The sequence below is a fragment of the Gallus gallus genome, chromosome Z, assembly GCF_016699485.2.
Source record: "Gallus gallus isolate bGalGal1 chromosome Z, bGalGal1.mat.broiler.GRCg7b, whole genome shotgun sequence".
Taxonomy (NCBI): Eukaryota; Metazoa; Chordata; class Aves; order Galliformes; family Phasianidae; genus Gallus; species Gallus gallus.
In genome coordinates, this window is record NC_052572.1 from 38,634,504 (window position 1) to 38,649,760 (window position 15,257).

The 15,257-nt window shown below is 42.3% G+C and overlaps 1 long non-coding RNA gene across 1 annotated transcript in view; it reads left to right on the top strand.

The window, feature by feature from the left end:
- The first annotated feature begins 332 nt into the window (after positions 1-332).
- Positions 333-15,257, top strand: part of LOC112530624 — a 151,038-nt gene continuing 136,113 nt past the window's right edge. The window contains exon 1 of the long non-coding RNA XR_003072392.3: positions 333-813. This is a non-coding gene — a long non-coding RNA (uncharacterized LOC112530624). The remainder of the gene's footprint in view (positions 814-15,257) is intronic.

Genomic DNA, 15,257 nt, shown 5'->3' on the forward strand with positions numbered 1-15,257 from the left:
CTGTCTGCAAGGAAAGTGTCCTGCTGAAAATGCTTCTGACACAGGGATCATACTGCTTTGTACTTTCCTATGTTGTTTTGATTATTCCCCTCTGTATTTGCCCCGGAGGTTCAAAAACTGTCTTGTGGGGAGATGCATGCTGATCAGTAGATAGATGGGAGGGCAGTTGGTACATATCTGTCTCCTTCTTACTCCTCTCTGACTGGCTGCTTAAAGACACTGCTGGAGACAGGATGGTGGGCTAGTTAGACCTTCTCTTTAAACCAATTCAGTTCTCCTATCCACACATATGAATCCATTAAAAGGGTGAAAAAAACATGGAGACTAATGAATATATTCAGAGTTTCATTTAAATTTTCTCTGACAATTCACGCCAACTGCTAATTAATGCTGATTAACTCCCCTCACTCTCCTTCTAACAAGGCAGTGTGCATGTCTCTCTCTGCTTCTTGTTTGTAAATAGCTCATCTGAAACAAAGTAATCTAAAATCTCCTTGTTTTTATGAGCAGAAAAGGTATGTGCTATAATTCACTTTATCAGCGGGCCAAGCATTTCTGTTTCAGAGCAAGATCTGAAGTCTGCGGGCAGACTCCTACTGGGTTAAACAGATTTTAGATGAAGCTCTTAGGAAAGGCAGAACTTTAATAAATCACAGCTTTGCAACCTGTTTGGCAGGCTGCATACCTTTGTGATTCTCTATGGCCTGCTAGTTTAAGGGTTTTCTTTGTCTTTTTAAGGATTTTATTCTACCCAAGCAACCCTGACTTATATTCTGCACAGCCCCTCTGAACATAAATGGAGTTTTACAGACTGTAAGTCAGAACTGACTCTGATTCTCTGATGTTGTCTTTTTCTGATCCAAGGTTCACTGTCATGCTAGCTTGTCTCTTCTCCCCCCTCCCCCTCCCTCTCCCTTCAAAATTTCATTTCTCTCTTATTTCTGTGTTTCCAGAGCTCTGCCCACATCACTCAGCTGCAAAATCTCTGTCTCTCTCTATTGGGCTCCCTTCTTCCTCTCAGCTGCCAGGTCTTCTTCTTCTTCTTCTTCTTCTTTTTTTTTTTTTTTTTTTCTTTTTTTTAGCTTCCAGCTATCTTCTTTCCCTTCTGAAGTGCCATAATGTATTTGCTACTATTTAATGAGACACCCAAGATGGGTGAACTGACACTTGCATTCTGTCTCCCAGCATCCTTAAATAGATAGCATGATAAATACAAGCCAAAACTCAGCACTTTCTGCTGTGGAATCTGAAACTTCTAATAGAAATGCCTTTCCAGTTCTCCAAAATAGATAGAGCCATGTCCTCTGACAGTAACTTGACAAAACTCCATTGACTTCAACAAAGTTACTTTGACTTATGGTGGCTGAAGATTTGCCCCACGGTATAAATGGAGCTTGTGTTTCACATAAATCGTGGGAAAGTAGTTAGATGTATGGTAAATTAAATTAAATATCTGATGTCAAATTACTGCAAGTTCCTGAATTAGTGCTGCTTAATATCAAATCTTATATTTGCGTCTGAGGTCAAATTAAAATTACCATTATCTAATGGAAATAGCTCTGTACTATATCTTCAGTGACAGTCATGAGTTTAATAATCTAACAAACCACTGGATGTCTCTACTGTGCCATACAAGTCCAGTTAAAATATATGTATCTGGCACAAAAGCTTCCTTAAAAAAGAAGGCAATCTGAACACGGTAATATTTGAAACGATGGGACGGAGATTTGAGATGGATCACTCATTGGATATACTGTGAAATGCAGAATTTACAGAATTCAATCCGTTCTTTTAAAATAAGAAGTTCCTTTCTGTTTTATCAATTTGGGTGGAACCTGTTCTTCACAGCTATAGCAAAGCACGAACCTCTTGCCGGGTGAATTCTTTGCTTTTATTTCTTTAACTCGCTGAACAGAATTCAGATTTAAATTTTAATCTTCCTTATTGGAACACCTTCCTAATGCCCTGTCCCTTTGCCATCCCTTGCCTTGTACAGAGGATAACCGAGGCACTCCTCTGGAAAGACTAAATGTTAATTAAGTAACGAAAGGCTACATGAGGAGCAAAGCAATTTAGGATGGGAAGGATAAAATCATAAGGACAGGAATAGCTGGGGGTGTCAAATGTATTACACGGGCTGTGTGCTTTTATGTGTAGGGGATAGGGGACGAGTCCTTCGATACATACCAGCTGGATTTAGTCACCATGGCTACACATGATTTGTTCTGGCTGTCCCTCTGAGCTGTTTTTCCAGTGAGAAGGATTGCAGGGCTGTGAGGTTTCTCTGGGGCAGGCCTCACCATGCTCCCTGGATGGTGGCAGCGACACATCCAGTGCCTGATGAGAAGCTACTGGCATGTCCTTGTTCCAGTGCCTCCCTGTGTACAGCAAAGCCTGTGCCTGCACACAGGGCTCTGCACAGAAATGCTATCTCCTTTGAGGGACTGTTTCATGTACCATATCAAGGTGCATACATTTTCTGAAGGACCCTGAGAGCATACTGTGTTTTGAGTAGTGTAGAACAGCTAATCTGTATCTCCTTTGGGCTTAAACAGCTGTTATATGACCCAAAATGTTCCTTCCAGTCCAGTGTCAGTCGGAAGTTAAAAATGAAGAAGCAAAATTAAGAATAAACAACAACATAGTAGAATTTTTTGTTTTCCACAAATCTGCCCATCCATCTCAGAGTAGTTACAAGTCATTACCAGTCTGGATGTTTTTGCTTGACTGCGGTCTCTTATGCAGTCACTTCCAGTTCTGAACAGGAATCAGGATGTGAAAAATAGATGCCTGGTTTGAGAACTGGGAGTTATGACTCAGCCAAATGCTTTTTTGTCGTGCCAGCAGTGACAACTCACTGGCATCTCTCATATGACTGCTGGGTATTCATGCAGAAGAGTTGCCATGTGTGATGCTAGAAGGCAGAGATGGCAAATTATTGTGTTAGGGTAGCAAAGTGGGAATTTAAAGACGGTCATCAGATGCTCACAAACTATTCTGCTTTTGAAAAAGGTAATAAATGGGGGCTTGATACTGTTACCTCAGTCTTAATGACTTCAACTGTAGTTAGTACTTTTCTTTTTCAATTGAAAAAACTCTTGAAATGGAAAAAGCTAATGTCTATAATGACAACAGATTCAATTTTACATCATCCCAGAACTTTGGCGTGAGCAGAACCGTTGAGTTTTAAAAAGACTATTCTATTCTTCTGTATCTATAATAAATTCCTGCCTAGCAAAGTTTAAATATGCAGCTTCAGGGAACAAAGGAAGCCACTAAAAGGTAGATAAATCATCAGCTTTTATTCAGAGGAACCTTTTCACCTATTCAGAAGCATGAATCTTGCAAGACAAAAACAATATTTTGAATTTTATAGTGCCTTTCAACCAGAGCACTTTGAAAAAAAAAAAAAAAAAAGGAATAAATTAGTTTCCCCTCATGGTATGATGTTTGCAAATGTTGATATTTCAGCTTCAAGGTGGAGAAGGTCAAGACAGAATGAGGAGCAATAGTTTTTCCAAAGTCTGACACAAGTAACCTATGCTAGAGTCAGGAATATTACCTGGGTTGTTGTAAGACAACTCTCTCATTTACCAGATTTGGGAAATGAAATCACACAGTGGAAAAATCTGTGAAGAACCAAGACTGTTTGTCATGGCAGATAATGAAAAATCTCAAGCTAACTGCAGGTATTTCTCCAATGAGAGTGCAGTAAAGGTAAACAACCATTAACTTCACTGGTAATTATACTACTCTGCTCATGACTTGAGGTAAATCAGGCTTGTAATTATGAGCATAGCAATGCCAGAACTTGGGAATTTAACTCTAGGTTTCCGTATCAGTTTGAGACTCATGAGCATGCCCTCTTACCTTGCAGAACTGTCATTCATCCTTGTAAGGATGAAAACAGTAAATGATGTTAGGTCTTGCTTAGATTTTTAGCAATCAGCACAGTATGTATTTTGCCAGAGTATCTTACCTACCTTATCAGGGTTCCCATACACCTGGACTCACTCTGTGTATATTAGACAGAAAGATTTACTCCTTTCTCCCACCCATGTAACTTCTCTAATGAACATTTCTTAGCATTTCGTCTAAACAAGTCATTATTTTCTGGCATAAACAAGTTTGCTGTTTCGCTTTGGGAAACTGCTACACTAGTAAGTAGATTTTCTGACATCCAGTATGCATGGCTTTTTGTTTATGTTCCACATATCATTATAACTTATGCATTGCTTTTGATAAATCCTTGTATTGCCTTTGTTTTTACACCTTTCAACTATTAGACACCTCCTATTATGCCTCCCTACCATGAACTGCACTGTCACATAGGCAAGCTGTCATGCAGAATTATCTTCTGTAATCTGGCCTTATTATCCACCAGTAGACACCTAATATTTTTGTGCTCCAACATAAAATTCCCAATTTGTCAGTATTTTTTGGGTGATGGGTTGAACACAACATAGTGAAAGGGAGCATACAGATGTTAGTGTCACACAAGGGAAGAACAAGTCTTTTCTATGACATCCAAACTCAAACTTTGCTTCTTTTTGCTGCTTTGTAACATCACTAAATCTGCATTGCCACCTCCTATCCCTACTCCCTCTTGTTCAATGAACGCTGAGCATTTCTGCCTGGAGAGTACATCTCCTACTACCTTGGTGAATGCTTATTTCTCTTTATTAGCTTTCACCAAACCTGCTGAACAGTTCTCAGTAATTTACTCATGAAACCTTCTCCCTCACCATGCTCTGGCTGCTGAGCTGCTTGTCCAGCCTGAGCAGCTATAAACAGCTGTTTCAGACTGTCCCCTTCTTTACCTGTGCTGTGCTCAGATTGCAACAGTTTGTCCTGCTGTCCCACCTAGGGGAAATATCTATCTCCTCTGTATGCCCAGAGGCTCTTAATCCACCAGTCTTGGCCTGCGTGTCTTGGAGAACACACTGCTCACCCTACTGCACCCTCCTGCTGCGGTGGGACGATTTGCTTCACTTGCTCCCAGATGCCGTCCATTAATCTGTGGTGTGACCAAGGTGCTGGTGTGGGGTGATACGCAATGTGCCTTCCTTCCCTCCTCACTAAGGGGTTCTCCGTGCCAAGGAGACTCCTTCCCTCACACCTCCCGAGCCTGCAGGGCTTCGGGCTGCCCAGTGAGCTGCGCAGTGGCGAGGTCCCCAGGACCCAAGGCAAAGGGACAGCTCCGCATGAGCATGTCACAGCCGCTAATGATGACAGGAGCCCGCTTGGAGTCAAGCTCAACTAATGATACTGCCGGTGCCTTGAGAGAAGGAGGGGGGAGAAAGAGCTGCCTGTGAGATAGAAGGCTGCAGGAGGACTGTGATTTCCACAACTCTTGTGAAAGGCTTTTAATGGTCTACTTCATGGCCTCATTAAGCGAACAATGTCAGAGCTTTAAAAAGAGCCCTTTGCGATTCTTGCGCTGGGTGGGTAATGTATGTCACAACAGATATATATAGAAAAGCAGAGGAGCACAGAAATGTGCCGTATAGCTGAACCCCAAAGGAAAGAGCTAGAACATTTCTTCTTTCACCCTCTACTCTGAATCCTTGCAATAATTAGCCAAAGTAAAATGAATATTAGCTTATGCTTAACTGCCTTTCCAGCATGTTACCCTGCATTGACCCAGTAGTGCTAAACCAATTATTTTTTGAACTTTATGGCTTTAAATAATCCTCTGCTCTAAAACTCCCTCTACCCCTCAGCTACTTAACCACAGGCCCGACTGCCCTAAATCCTTTTCTTATACTTTGTAGCTTTTTAAGCAAGCCCCCTCTTTAAGTAGACATAATCCCTTCTCTGTAGAAAACATGAAAGACCTTGAACAAATCAAGATTTCTCCATGGAGAATTCAGCTAATCCTGTGCTTAGCTCCTAACAAGGAAATCCATCTCTCCACCAAGCACCCCATTACTAGAACTAATGCCTGACTTGAATAACAAGCAAATTATTGTGCTTTAATTGTAGCTCCGCTCTGTCACATGGAGCACTTGGAGAGGAATGTGACTAGGCTCCTCCAGGAAAGACAGGTCACGCCTTTTCGTTGTTGTTAAGGTTGCTGCGATTTAGCAGCGGGCTAAATTAACTATTAATATGGACTGCACATGCTTCAGATTAGATGAAACAGCTGCACTGTAGCTCTGTAGTACACTTTATTATAAAACAAGTGCTGTTATACTGGATTACTATTCTCCTTTACATTGTCTTTTGACTGTTGTGAAATTCATATGCTGGGGCTCGAAGGGGTATAATCATGTCCTTGAGGGCGGGGAGGCATCAGCCATTTGGTCACAGAAAATTACTTTAGTGTTAAATCGGAGAGAAAGCAAACTAATCCTCAATGCTGATGCGTGGTCAGCGCTTCATCCCAGAAGGTCTCCCCACAGCGTGAGCTGGTTACTGCTGTGATGGTGAAAATGAGGAAACAGGGGCTGTGAGAAAAGCCCCCGTGTGCATTAAAAGTAAAGGGAAGGTAGCATGCAGGCCCTGGGGCAGTGGTATTAGGGCATAGGGTAACCGTCGCAGAATGGAACGAGGGAGGGACCCCTTGGCATAGACCGTGGGTGAATCAGGGTATGCTGACGTCCTGGCCCTCTGATGATGGGACAGTGTCTGTGTCCCTGGAGGTCCAACAGGCACTTCTACGCTGCAAATGAGCAGTGCTGCACCAAGCAGACAGCGTGCATCTCACTGTGTGCACTTAATGAGCACTCTCAGGGGCATGTGGCTTCTTCCCCTGCTTGCATGGATTTGCTGAGAGATGTCCATTAAATTCAATCACCAGCTGTAGATGCAGATAGAGACAGGAGACAGCGTGAGTAGTGAGCCCTGAACAGGAAATGCTCTTCCTGACTGATTTGTCCATATTAAGTCACGCTGTCGCTGATTTAGTCTCTTAATCAGTTCCATGGTGTAGAAATATTGTGTGCTGCTTCTGCTGATTCAGGAGGATTTCTGAAGCTCCTTTGGTTGCTTGACGTAGTGTAGGAACACAGGTGATTCCCCAGCTTTTTTTTTTTTTTTTTTTTTTTTTTTTTTGATTAAGAAAGACAAATTCATTTGGAAGATGTCTGGAGGGACTCCTGGGTTAACCAAGGGAAGATCTTTGATGCTGCTTGACAGAGTGGAGAGAGTTAAGACTGAGAACTGTAATTCGTTTCTGTGCTTGCTGAAAACATACGTGCATTTCTAGACAAGAATGTTTGTGCTAAGACAAGAGCAAACGCCATCTATTTCTGCAGTGAAAAATTAGTATGAAAAATCTTTTAAATTCAGGCATGGTTTATCATCTGTACATTGGCTGTATGCTTATTCTCTTGTTTTTCTTTCTTTCTTTCTTTCTTTTTTTTTTTAAATGTGCTTTTCTAACTGAGACCTTATCTCTCCTCTCTGTGTAACACAACTTAACAGTACTGCTGCTGCTGCAGTCACGTCTCTAGATCCTGAAAAATAACACTGTGGAATGGGTGGGAGGAGGGAGAGAAGCAGCAGCATTACATGGATTTAATGCGACATTAGGCAAATATTGAGCAAGATTTTAATTACAGCGGTTATGGCAAATTTTTCTGCTCCGGGAGATGTCAAAAATCCTCCTATATTTAGTAACCTGAATAGAAGAACATCATTGCCTACTCTCTCCATCTCAGACTGCATGTAAAGTGCAGATTACCAGAGTTAATGGGTTGTAGTTTAAGGGGAGTTCCACTAGATGATGGTATAAATCTTCATAATGAGCAAGACCAAAGTGGACAGCTTAAACATGAGCCCAGTAAAAGCAAAATGCCACACAATCAGCGGCAGTGGCAGCCTCTAATCCTCCCCTTCCTGCATGTGAGTGAGGCTCCCAATTTATGCACTGGTCCCAGGGACAGTGGTAACTCCCATGGCATTGCCTTTGGCCATGGAACCACGCAGGCACACCTATTGGAAGGCTTGGTTTACTTGATTCAAAATCAAGTAACAACTTGCTTAATTTATTTTGCAAATTAGACTAGGCTAACATCAATTCATTTTAAAATGATAGTATAAATGAGATTAATTTTGTAATCAGCAACAAGTTAATTACAGGGCAGCATTTACATTAAGGTGAAATAAAAAAAAATTGAAGCTGGGCCTTTCATTCCCCTAGCTGATAGATGTCAGGATACTGTTGAGGCAAAAGCTTCAGTTCTGCTGCTCCAAGAGGATAAAAGAAACATCTACAACTAGATGGTGTCTTCCACAGCTGACTCAGATTGGTGGTGGTGACCTCAAAAAGAGTTTCAAGGACCTTGTAAGGTAGAAAGAGTATTCAGAGAATCACAGAATTGTTTGAGTTGGAAGGAGGGACCATCTAGACCATCTCCCCTTCAATGAATGGGGATGTCTAAGGCTAGATCGGGTTGCTCAAAGCCTGGTCTAGCCTGGCCTTGAATGTCTCCAGGGAGGGGACATCCACCACCTCTCTGGGCGACCATTTCCAGTACCTCACTATTCTTATGGTAAAAACCCCTTCCTTATCTCCAGTCTAAATCTCCTCTCTTTTAGTTCAAAACCATTTTCCCTTGCCCCGTCACAGCAGACCCTGCTAAAGAGTCTTCTCTCTTATAGCTCCCTTTAGATGCTGATGATATTCCCTGATGAGGTATCAGCCAGGAGAAAGGGTATATGGAGACAGTCAAGAAAATCTGCTGAAAATAATACTACTAATAATACGAAGGCTCTTCACTTCTTCTGTGAGCCTGTGCTCCTAGAACATTACTTCACCATTCAGTGCTTTTCATAATACTTGGTCTGGCAGAGATGGAGTCCATTTACTTCATAGCAGTCTGTATGGTGCTATGGTTTGGACCAGTGTTTGGATTGTTGCTGAGTTCTGCTCAGTGCAGAGCGGTGTCTTTTTGGCACAGACACATAGACACACATAGACATATACACCTGAACACCAACAAGCTGTCTGCAGGTGGGTACGGGGTTGAGAGGGGGATACTATGGGGAGAGCTGACCCCCACTCACCAGGGGAATATCATGCTTAGCAGTAAAAACAAAGGAAAAAGTGAAGGAAAGAAGAACATTAATGGTTATGGCATCTGTCTTTCCAAGTACTCAGAATGTGTTCTCAGCTCCTGCTCTCCAGGGCTGGACATCTGCCTGCTGATGGGAAGTGGTGTGCAAGTTCCTTATTTTGCCTTGTTTACATGTGCACATCTGTTACTTCACAACTTCCACTGTCTTTGTATTGATTCTTGAGCCTTGTTTCCTTCCTTCTATGCAGTTCATTTGAAAAGTAATGCCTCCTCTTTATTTCCATGGAAACTACAATAGATACAAAAAGCACAATAATATTATCTGGTAGAGCAAATTCTCAGATACAGAACACTATATTTCAATATAGCTACCACCAGCAGCTATGCATTTTCACCAGCTTTCTGCAAACACTGCATGCTGTGCTCATAAAAATTGCACCAGCAGAGGCGACCCACTGTTTCACAGATGCTGTGACTGTATCATTGCCCAAACAGGTGGAAGTGAGAAGGAATCAAAATCCAGACTATACAGTGGGCGAGATAGGGCAGTCCCACAGAGATTGGCAGTGTGCTTCATGGTCTTCAAACTGGTACAGATCTTGGTGCTACTGTGTTGTAAGAGAAAGGCTACCTTCTCCTCTGGTCTCACTCTTGAAATTTGTGCATTCAGTTCAGTCATCATCACTATGTAGCAGTCAGAGATGATGGTTTGTCCGAGTTCCAGGAAATCCAAAAGGATCACCCCTTTCCTATCCCAACTGACAGTATGCATCACTTCACCCACTGAGGGCTGCATCTTGAACCTTTTCTTTGATGGGGAATTCACATGCTGCCACTCCATAGACTGCTGTTTTGACTCCATCTGGTAGTGGTGTTACTACTTCAGAATATTGCCACCTTCAGTCTTGTCTTGGTTCAATATGTCCTGACAAACTTGCATACAATGTTCTTTCTGTTCCTGTGTGAGAACTGATGGGACCATCTGGTATAAACTGAGAAATTCTAACATTGCCACCATCATTTCCAAAGCATTGAAGCCAATATTCAGCTCTGTACACAGTTCCCTGGTTGTAATCTACAGATTCTCATGGATCAGCTGATGGTGATGCTCTTCATTTCTGGTGTGACAACTGTGCATCAACATCTGCAACATGGCTTATCTTTCATGTCACTGTTACAGCCACCAACTGCCTCACCGTGCTCATATTCACTGTTTGGTTTTCATAGATGTTCAGCAAGCATCAGTGAATGTTAATGGGTGCTATTTTTTCCACATGGAGAAATTCAGTGACACACCTTTGTTTCATATGCACTTCCATGTCAGATGCCATTTGTCAGACTGCCCCTCTGCTGCCATCTGTCACATGACAACAAGATGTAGTGGAGTATTGGTGGGAAGGGTCAACCTCTACTGCCATACCACCGATGTCCACCACCACTAACATCTATCACGGGCCAAAATGATAAAAATCGGAGGCATTACTTTCAGAGCAGCCCTCCTATTTTCTCTCCGTCCCATGGGAGGGGAGAGGAGAGTGAGGATGCAGCTGTGTGGATGCTTGTCTGTGGCCCAGATCAACCTGCCACTCATACACAGTGGATTTATTGCCCTGTGATTATTTCACACCCAATTATGCAATTACTTGCATTTATAGTATGAATTAAAACAAAACCCAACCAGCCAACTGAAGAAAAAAGAGCCCAAATTAAGGAGTAAGTTAGTGATGAAAAAGGATACAGAGCTCAAAAATACTGATTCACAGTCTCCTGGCCTAACCTGTGTGAAGGGGATAGTTTTTGTTCCTTAGCAGCCATCCTCTGTAAATCAGTATGCTTCAGAAGTAAATGGAAATGCAGAATCTTGAAAGGTAGAGCTTGAAGTACTCACTGCCATACAAATTCTGCGTACCACAAGCGCCTCTTCAAGGGTGAAATCATCTTGCAGGAATGCTCATAAAGACGGTTGCTGGAAACACTGCAGTACTAATCAAGATCAGTTTAATAATCTTAAGGCAAAATATTGAAAACCAGTGCTGATTTTATGCGAACAACTTTCACGCAGGCTTTTGTCACAGGAACTGAGAGAAAAAGATCCTACTTAGGACAGGCTTGAATCTGTGCCACATACCATCTGCTAAGTCCTGCATTTCAGCTCTTGCTACTTTTGAGAACAGTGACCTTGATGACTCCTTTTACCAGCACAGCTTTACAAAACTGACTTGTTACATCCTATGGGGGTGCAACTTCTAAGAGGCAAGAGCCAGCCAGAATCAGCTGTTATTGTACACGGAGCGGCTTGTTGTACAAGGCTGACTGGTTATAAATTGGACACTGAGTGGCACAGGCCCCTGTAAGGCATCCAAGTAATTACAGAGTGATTTGCATCCTTTCAAGGATCTGCCCAGGAAAGCTGCGAATTTGTAAGCCCTTCTCAGATGTGCAGAAGTATATGCAGAGACGGTGAAGGGGCATGAGTGAAATTGAGTGCTAAATTTGGGCTCCTCCCCTCCGGCAGCAGTGATTCAAAGCCTGAAATTCATCATGGCCCTCCCTCATGTTGTGCACATGAAAGTGGCCAGGGTAATGGAGAGCTGCATGGGCCGTGGCTCCCTGCTCAGAGCTGGTAGCAATGATGATATTCTACAGCAAGCATGTACATGAGAGGGAGCCATAACTCGGCTCTCCCCTCCTCCTCCTAAGTGCATGCTGAAGTACAGTCCTGCCTGCCCTGCTGCCAGCCCTATGTTTGAAAGGGTCACCACCGGCCTGCAGCCCTGAGCAATGGCTCTGGTGCTCCCCTTGAAAACCTGCTCTGCCTCATGACTGCGTTGTTCCCTGCATTGCTTGTATGAACAGACACGCTGAATGCTTCGCACTGTGGTTGAATTTAGCAGTCGTGCCCTCTACCTCTGTGCTTAGTATAACTCAGCCCCAAACCAGCAAGGCAAACCTTGTTGTTAAAGGAGAACCATGAACTACCAGATCACCACCAGACCAAGCAGCAGTGCTAATCAGATGGGGGCACATGTTGGCGCTCCTGCACAGGGCATAGGACATGGCACTGGAGGTTTCTTACCTGGCTGCGAGCATAAAAGCACTACTGGGTCCATCATAAAAACTGCAGGTACAATATTAACCCATCAGAAAACTTCGGACAAACATGAGGCTGGGGCATGAATGTGTGCGGCTTGGCTTCTCTGCATCACGGAGCTGCAGTATTTCTGATCTGGTGCTAGCAGTTTATTATATTGTCAAACCATGGCCTGTGCAGAGAGAGGAGAGGCCTGTATCCTCTCAGTGGTATAAGAACAGAACTAAAAGCTTTTTACACATCTTTTGCTAACTAATGGTTATTTATTTCCCCACCCCTAACAACAATAATCATTCTAATATTTCCACAAAGGATGTATTATGATAATTTTTGTGGTTTTCCCTTCCTCCATTTTCTGCAGGATTGCAAAATCAGTGCCAGGAGTTCACTGTGAATGGGGTTTTAATGCTTAGTAGTTCATAGATTTTTACAAGCACTGGCAGCAGTCTAAAATAAAGAGAGGGGAAATCTCATGACTTGACATCTGAAATGTTCCCAGACTTCAAAGAAGTTTCAGCTGGTCAAGCAGCTTCATTTCAATAACTCAGAAAGGAAGGTGTTAGGAAACCCGGGAGTGGATGAGCTCCCATCAGGGGTAGAGTGCTAGAGAGCATGAAAGAAAATAAATCCCTCCTGGTGGAGCTGGGGTTGAAGTGTCAAGGAGCTGGAGTGCTAAGGGAGCCAGTGTGAACTTTAGACTGAAGTATATACAGGATGCATTTGGCCTCAGCCAACTCTGAAATAATAAAGCAGCAGTCAGGGTTGAGAGATAAGAAAGAATAACCTTTGAAACTGCTGAGAATGTTGCTGATTCTTTTCTTTCTTGATTTTTTTTTTTTTTTTTGGTGGAGTTATTTATCACTTGCAAGTCGTTCAGGAGAAGGTTTCATTGTCTCTACCTCAAGAGAAGATGGCAGCTACCCTCTGAATGGCAGTAAAGAAAATCTGAATGCCTGGTCCTTTTGTGAATCTGACAGCTCAGGACTTGCCAGCAGTGGGCTGGGTTTGGCTGAAATGCCACTGACATGTCTTAACTTCCTGGCACAGGGATGACCACTTCCCAGGGCACATGTGCCTTCCAAAGGAGCAGGCACAGCAAAACGCAGCAGAAGAGTGGCGGATGCCATATTTGTTGAAGGGAAATAGGGTTTTGTTATCACATAGCAAAGAGAAGTCTCACTGAATGCTGTCTTACAAACTATTCTGCTTGTTAATGGAAGTATATAATGCGTTACAGCTGCACACTGTACTGCTAGAAAGCATTGCTGCCTACTCTTCCCTGCTAGAGATAGCTCTCTCAATTACTCTGTGGAGCCTCTTAAGTGAACTATTCTCGGTTCTTTGTCATGCTGTACAATAGGTTAACTGTACACCATTAAGCATTTTCCCTGGGGAGGGACTCCACAGATAAACCACACCAAGGGACTCTTCCATAACAAAGAGCAATCATCTGTAACAAGTGAGGGATTGCAAAAGGCGGCTGGTGGTGGCACTGGTAGTGGTAGTCATGATAAGGGAGAGAAAGCTAGTTAAACCATCCTCCAGGGGTGTAAAAAAACTGAAGGCTGTCAAGGGAATTGGAAGTAAACAGGGACAGCCACAGCTTCATTGTTTTATAGTGCAACAGATTCACTGGTAACTTCTGAGAGCCTGAGAACTGTAGATTATCTCAGTGTTGCAATTTACTCTCAGAATGGGGTTTTCTGTACCTATGCCTTCCCTGGCGCTAATGCAGTTAACCTCTGTATATCAGCCTGACTAGAACTACAGCTGCCTTTCCAGCTGCCCATTCATGTCATCTAGAAATCAGTGGTTCAGGATGTATAAATACCTTTGGTAAAAAAACACTTTGCTAAGGTAGGAGGTTAAGACATCAGACTTCAGGAGGGATCCATCCTTTGAAATAATGTGTAGCTTCTAGAGCTGTTTGAATTTGTTTCCATTTGCAACTGGAAGATTTATATACAGTATATTTTATAGCATTTTGTATGGCTACAGATTGCTTTATTTCCTTGCATAAATAACAAAAATCTGTATTTTTTTCTTCCTATTTTGAGCTGCAAGAATTGCAGGAGAATCAAAATTTCTGAGTACATATACTTGCTATAAATGTATGCTGTAGATTGGGAGTAAAAAGGACTAACTTTTTTTAGACCTCTCTCATTAAAAGTCACCTTCAGAAAACACTACTGCTCCTTGCTTATAATCAAATGACATCTTATAACCACCTAACCGTTTTTAATATCCCCTTGACTCTATTGTATTTTACCGAGGCTCAGACACTGTCTAGCTAGTCAAGGAAAAGCGTATACCATCATATTTAAAAGCAGTTATTGGGACAGGTTTTACAGGCAGTGGGCTAAGACAATTCAGAAACAATTGCTTATGTGATAGTTTGAGGATTTGTCCCTGTCAAACAGTTAATATTGCTTTAATACATGAAGTAGGCTGTATAAGACAGCAATAATGAAAAATGTCAGGAAAGACAATATCAATTGTTATTCAACATCCACATCAAAGATTACTTTTTTGTCAGTAGCTTTCAGAAAATGTATTTTCCATCAGATCTGATTGCGTTCTTCTTTGAAGTGCTCCATCCTCCCGGTAGATTTAATGTGACATCTAGGCACTTTTTAGTCCCTGGGCCTCTGAGGCGATTCAAAGAGGCACAACAAGCCATCACAGGTTTATCCTCAAAGGCCGACACTGTCTGTCTGATTTATTGTAACTTTAAGAATCATCTCCAGCAAAGCATGAGCCTTTCTACCCATCCGCAGCCTCAGACTTTTATCAATTCATTTGTATGCAGCCTGTACATTCTGGAACTGAGAGCCCTATAGCCACTCATGGAAAATGCATTACCTGCTACTAATCCTTTTTATCTTTAAAGTCTGTATTTTTTATGTATAAGTCATTTTGGGTTATCATAAAATATACATAATTCTCGCCCCAAAAAAGACAAAATGAAAAGAGAATATATAATAAGTTATGAGCTTGCCGTGTCCTTATCACCAAGGATTCTAAATAAACAGCTCTCTTTATGTAAACACTAAGGGATATAAAACTGTGATTACTTTCAATAGGGAGTAGCAATGTTTCCATTTTTGTTCCTCATTTCAAGGCGAAACAGTAAGATGAATCAT